General features: G+C 36.3%; 1 pseudogene; it reads right to left on the bottom strand.

Annotated features, from left to right (window-relative positions):
• Positions 1 to 1,689: 1,689 nt before the first annotated feature.
• LOC102828870 lies at positions 1,690 to 2,185 on the bottom strand (annotated as a pseudogene).
• Positions 2,186 to 7,047: the final 4,862 nt, after the last annotated feature.

Raw genomic sequence — 7,047 nt, 5'->3', positions numbered from 1 at the left:
GCTAAGTTTCACTGGGCTTCCTTAATAGGTCTTATCAAGCAGGGCTTGGGCTCTGTGTGTTTCCTGCCTATCCTCTGCCTAACCGTAAACCATGATGTTTTGGTACCACTCGACATAGTACAGCAAAATACTATGTGCTCAGCCCTTCAAACTGTGATCTAAGGCATTTCATTGTTTCTGAGTTTTTACTGCCACCATCTACCCCAACTTGTTATAGGATTAAATTGAATCAACCATAGTCACATTTAAGATACAATTTAAAGTTTAAAATTAGATTTTTTTTAAAAAAAGAATATCTTAAATGTATTAACTAAAATGGAACCTCATTAAGAACAAGGGGAGAGAACAGAGGACCCTAGGACCATCAAGGGAGACGAGCATAAGCGAAATGTGGGACCCTTTCCAGAGAAGCAGCAACACCAGAGAGAGATGGAGGCAGAGATGGGGACATGGAGAGAGGCAGCAACTGAGGACTCTAGATGCACCAAAAGAGAGGGACTGAGAGCTGGTGGCCAGCAGGCAGGCTTGCAGAATGTGCCTTTTGGTGATTTAAATTATTATATATGCTTGAGTGTTTGAAAAAAAAAAAAAAAGCTAAAATGAATAGAGAGAAATACTGTTAATTTATGGTATATAGAGGGGATTATAATCATCGTAATGAAACAAAGTATATGATTTCTTTAATGTAAAACTGATAATCTGCCCCATAAACTTTCACTCAATTCACAATAAAAACTCATAAGAGGTGAATCTGAGGGTGCAGACTCATTTTTAAATGAGTTTGAAAAATAAAACAAAATCAGAAAAACTTTAAAAGTGCTTTTTTTTAAGGGAAGACTCAAGTGAAGGTTTCCATGAACAGTAGCTGTCCAGTGAGAATTTCAGAGAAGGCCGAGGAGAGTGGAAAATGGTTATGGAAGAAAGGTTGTGTCTGAAAGACAAATGGTTATAATCTGTCATGAAGTTTGCTGTGATTCAATTAAACATGCTGTAAATTCTTTTCAGTAGGACAAGACTTGTGTTTCATTGGAATCACCCAAGGGAATGAGGCAGAGAAGAATGAACAACAGGCATGGGTATCTTGTGATGGAAGCAACAAACTCTAGAGAGAGTATTTGTGTGTGTGTAGACTTGTTCCTCTCTCATATTTATTTCAATTCTAGACTTGAGTTGCTTCAAGGTACTTCCATCTAAAAGATGTGCACTCCCCTACACAAACATCAGAAGAGGGTATTTTTGTGTGTGTTTGTGTAGGGGAGTGCACATCTTTTAGATGGAAATATCTTGAAGCAACTCATGTCTAGAATTGAAATGATTATGAAAAAAGGAATGAGTTCACGCCTAACTTTCCACACAGACCTCCACCTCACCCACACAGCTCCTTCCCCATATGTCTGTCAGTGATGTGGAAAGACTCCTACCCTTTTTCTGGAAGACTCACTACTCTTAGGGTCACAAAAAGGCTTTGCCGGGACATTTTTTGCTTCTTTGCTAAAACCCAAGTCAAAGGGGGCATCCTACAGATAAATCAATCAAGTCCACATTTTGATGGAAAATAGAGCACAAAAATATGGCCAGTTATTTGATTAATGTCATGGATGCTAATCAAAAAAGGATATAAAAGTAAATTATAAAGTACCTAACTGTTAGCATGACAATGCATATCAGATTGCTTACTTGGCCAACCTACTAAGACAGAAGTGCCATACAGTCCAGAAATTCATGGCAGACGCACTGGCAAAAGCCATACACTACAAGGATAACAAGGCTGGAAGGGAGAAGGCTGACAAAGATGACCCCAAGGGTGATTGTCTTAGACACCAGTAAGTAGATCCCTAAGGGCAAGGAGCTAAAGTACAGCAAGCCTAGCAACCAAACCAACACCCGACCCGGATGGATGTCTGAAAGAGCAGGGACATGAAGTTCCATACAGTCCAGTTGTGGGACATGGTGGCCACAGAGTCAAAGTTGGCAGGCCTGTAGAACTCCACCACAGGCGTAGAGTTGAGGGATGGGGAGCTTCACGTTGCACCTCCAAGATGGTTATGACCAGGGAGTTGGAGGACATGTGCAAAGGACTCACCAAGGAGTCCAGTCTTTTGGTTGTCAGCAGCAACTCAGTGTGGTTCTCTGGAAGGCACTTCTTCCCTTTGCCCCCACAACTCAAATTCAAAAGAATGTTGTAAGGTTTCCGAGGAGCAGCTGGTAGGTTTGAACTTCCAACTTTGTAGTTCACAGTCCAGTATTTATCCTACAGTGCCATGCTAGGGATCTTACTTTCTCACTACTTGATACTTATTAAATCTTATTCAATTTCTTCTTAGGACCTGGCACATCATAAGCAGCATGTAATCTTGCTGCTGATCGTGTTGGTCTACTGATAAGGGGAAGTGGGGAAAAGGCAGCAATGAAGATGTGGGCTGAGTCTGACCACATTCTACAGACTCTTGTCAACCTAGAGTATGGTAACTTCTAGGAATAATTTCAGCAGAAGAGTTGCAATGTATATCCCAGGTTTTTTTTAGTTTTCCTTGTTTCGTCTGGCTCATGGCAGGGCTGCATGTTAGCAGTCAACTGCCACTCCGGGGGTGGCAGTGGTGGCGACTAGCCAATTTTCTGAAATATATTATTTTGTGTTCCTGAAATTTCTGGTGGCTTGTTCTTTGCCAATGACTTCAATACACCTTGGACTTTTTCCTTCAGTATCATTGGGTCTTGATCATATGCTACCTCTTGAAATGGCTGAACATCATTCATTCCTTTGTGGTACAGAGACTCTGTGCATTTTTTCCATCTTCTTTTGATGCTTCCTATATCAGTCAATATTTTGTCCATAGAATCCTTCAATACTGCAGGTCAAGGCTTGAGTTTTTTCTTTTACTTATTCAGCTTAAAAAATGCTGTGTGTTATCCTCTTCTGGTTTCCAAACTCTAGTTGTTTACACATTTTGATATAATATTTGACTTTGTCTTCTTGGTCTGCTCTGTGAAAATTTCTATTTAACTCTTTTGTCTCATTTCTTCCATTTGCTTTATCATCTCTACACTAGAGAGCAAGTTTTACAGTCTCTTCTGACATCCATTAATAGAGGTATTAACCATTTTTCCTTGTAGAAATGTGCTTATTATCCTAACATAGACAGCACTGCACTTCACGATACATCTTAAAATATTGCTTTTGATGAAGAATGCCATTCCTCTTGAATTTGTCATTCCATAGCATAGTAAACCATATGATTGTTAGGTTAAAAATATCCAACACTACTCCACTTCAGCTCACTAATGCCTAGGATATCAATGTTAATGAATTCCATTTCATTTTTGACTGTTTCCAATTTTCCTACATTTCCTACATTCCATGTTCCAATTATTAATGAATGTTTACAGCTGTTCCTTTTCATTTCTGTTGTGTCCCTTCAGCAAATGAAGGTACCAAAACTTTACTCCAATAGTCTCATCACAGTCAACTCTATTTTGAGGAGGCAGCTTTTTCCCAGTTTTATTTTGAGTGTTTTCCAACCTGAGATTATCATCTTTGGGCACTATGTCTGATAATATCCTGATGCTCTTCATCATATTTCAATATGCAATATTCTGGTGCTGACAGTATTCCACTTCTATAAAGTTTTCAGTGACTAAATATTCAGAAGTAGTCCATCTCTCCCTCTGCCTAGTCTGTCTTAGTCTGGAAGCTCAGCTGAAACGTGTCCACTGTGGTTGACCCTTCTGGTTTTTAAAATAACCGTGGTATAGTTTGCAGAATCACAGCAACATGCAAGCTACCAGAGTTCAACAAACTAACAGAAGAGTGGTGTAAATAACAATAGAGAGCATTAATATTTTTATTGCATTCCCTATGTTATTATTTGAAGTTCATGTACATGCATTATATTTTATAATATAGAATAATTTATATATATAATAATTCTTTAAGTCAATGTTTAGAGTAGAAAATCAGATAGTACTACAAATTGAAGTCTTGTACCCTATACTTACTTTCCATCTATCTGCCTGCCTGGTGACACTCTAAAGAATCATCATTTTTTATTATAATATCAGCTAGAAAATATGTAGTACCGCAAATATACCTTACTATACATATTGTTCTATATCTTTTGTTATTATATATGTCCTATATATTATTTAATGCTCATTTAGAGTAAACTGCCTCTTTGTAATTACTAAAAATATTATATCCAGTTTATATATTTTACACATACATCATGAACCTAGTCCTAAGCCTTATAGTTTTTAGAAAATCAAATGGTAATGTTGGACAAATGTGACAAATTCTTAATGTCAATTCTGCTAATGAATATAAGGCAACTAACAAAGTGTGTGAATAATTTCATACTTCCTCTGGTGAAAATCATGACCAAGAATAAGCCTACTCTTCTATTATGATTCCAGCATTTTCTGAGAATAGTTTCACACAGTCAGAGGTTACCTAACTGACAGCTTAGATTAAATAAAACTAACAAAAAGAACCATTCCAAGTTGTTCAGTTGTATTTTCAGCTCACTGTGCTGTTTAGTCATGCTTGACTCTGTGAACCACATGGAGAAAGATTTCACATTAACTTTCCTCTGTTTTATTAGCAGTCCCAAACCAAAACTGAGCAGTGGGTGATGTGGCCGTCTTGACTTCGTGAAAAAGTTAGAGTTTTCATCTTTTCTCTTTCATGAAGCACTCATGCATCATTTTCTGTTGGAAGGTTGATCTTCTCTTAGCTCTGACAGCAGAGCTTTCTGTTTCATACTTTATTTGGAGAATTTGTTTCAGAAGGCAGAATAATAATAATTGGAGAGTCTGAATTCAGTATCTGCATTATTTTTCACTCCTATTTTGTATTTTGGTAGGTGTACTTGCTATTTTATTATTTGTCCATGTCTAACAAATGTCTGCTGATTCTGGAAGGAGTTAAAACGGAGATGTTTCACATAGTCCATAGAACCAATAAAATCATTTCATTAGGGAAACAGATATTTGCTTACTATTTTTGCTGTTTTTACGTGCCTTTGTTGTTGTTGTTGTCAAGTGCCGTCGAGTCAATTTAAATCTTCTTGAGAAAAGAAAGCCTCATCTTTCTCTTGCAGAGCAGCTGGCAGGCTTGAACCTTGTGATTTGTAGTTTTTGCTTATAGGGAGCCACTGCATTTATGCAGTATTGTGCTTGTTGTTAAGGGTCATCTAATCGATTCCGACCCATAACAACCCTGTGTAGGGTTCCTGAGGAGCAGTTGTTGAGTTTTAACTGATGACCATTAGGTTCAAACAGACCTTGAGGTTGAGTACTTATCCTACAGTGCCACACCAGCACTACTATACAATATTGATGTTGTTAAGTGCTATTGAGTCAGTTCTTACTCATAGCGACCCTTTAATTGGTTTCCAAAGAGTGGCTGGTGAATTTGAACTGCCGACCTTGCAGTTCAAACTAACCTTTAGGTTCCATGCTTATCCTACAGTGCCACAACAGAACTCCCCAATACAATATTAGGACAATGGACATTTTCATATAGGATTTATGAAATCCTGTTCCCTTTCTTATAATTCTTCTTACTGCACTTAATTGCATTACTTTAGCCAAACATTTACCTTGATATCCATTAATAAGGATCACAAAGAAGATTTTCAGGATTATTTGACAGGACTAAAGATAAAATTGACACTCTGCAGGATCACAAAACTTTATTCATTGTAATGTCGTGTTTCACTTGAACGTATAAACCTGTATACAATGCCATTGGTCAATAAGAGCATTCATTGTTTGCTATAATGCTTTGGATTATATATACCTGCTATATACCAAAATAATTTATGAGTCTCCACATTTGTCTCATGTCTCCTGTCAGTTGTTTCCCTGGAGCAAATTCCTTGCTCCAAGTTGTTCTGTGAATACAACTGACAATAGGTCTTCTTAGGTGCTAGCTTATTAGTTTCTGAGATAATGTTTCTCATTCCAGCCTCCATGAGTGATTTTTTTTTTTCCATTAAAAATATCCTTTCATTTTCACTCTAGCCATCCAAGGTATCCCTCAGTTTAGACTCACTATGTATTCTGCTTCCTCAATAGAAATTTTTCAGATATTCCTTGTCTTGGAAATCCAATCAAATTGTGCAATTATTGTCTATATCAGATGATTTAGCAATATCAAACAATTTAGGAGTTTAGTATGCATTGCTGAGTTTCTTTAAGTGCATTTTTCCCCAAACTATTGTGTATTTGAATAAAAGAACTGTAACATTGTTTTCTACTATACACCTAAGAAACATTCTTTTTTAGACACATAGTAAGAATTCAGTAACTGATTGTTCATTCATAATTGTAAAGTTAGTGAAGAAATGGTAACTTAATTTTTAGAACCTTTATGGATCATGATCCCAATGCTATTTGTACAATCATTATTTAATATTTAAAAAATATATTACCTTGACTTATCTGAAAATGCAACCAAATATTGAAAATCTGTTCTGTGAATCAGAGTAGAATGAAGTTGTGGAAAAATGTCTAAGTCTTCAGTTGTTCTGGGAAATACTTAACATTTTCAAATAACACAGTTTTATTTTTCCAATGCAAAATAAGCATTTCAAAAGCTGTAAGGAAAGCTGATGTTTAACTAGAAACAGACATGTCACATTTAGTCTCCATTAGCATCTCTTCAGCCAAATATGTTCATTTGATTCCCGGAAAGGAGTTAAGCAGATAGAATAATTTAACAGTAAATGAAATTATTTAACCAAGCACATCTCATTCTGTTCATATATCATTGGTTCATATTGCAAATATTATAATGAGCCTATCACTCATATCAACACAATTGTCTTGAGAAAATGAAGGGATTTTGACTTTCCTCTCTCAACTAGGTAAATACTGCTGGTAAATTGTATAGACACATGTAAACATTTAATACATTTACAACAATTCAAAAGACTAATCAAATTTCTTGATATTCTAGTTTATTATGCAACTTGCTATAATGCACATTATGAAAAAACTTTTGTTTACTTTTGTCATTTTTATTTTATTGAGTTTTGTTGTTGTTGT

This window comes from Chrysochloris asiatica, unplaced genomic scaffold (assembly GCF_000296735.1).
Source record: "Chrysochloris asiatica unplaced genomic scaffold, ChrAsi1.0 scaffold00193, whole genome shotgun sequence".
Taxonomy (NCBI): domain Eukaryota; kingdom Metazoa; phylum Chordata; class Mammalia; order Afrosoricida; family Chrysochloridae; genus Chrysochloris; species Chrysochloris asiatica.
This window is presented reverse-complemented; position numbering and strand designations above follow the sequence as displayed.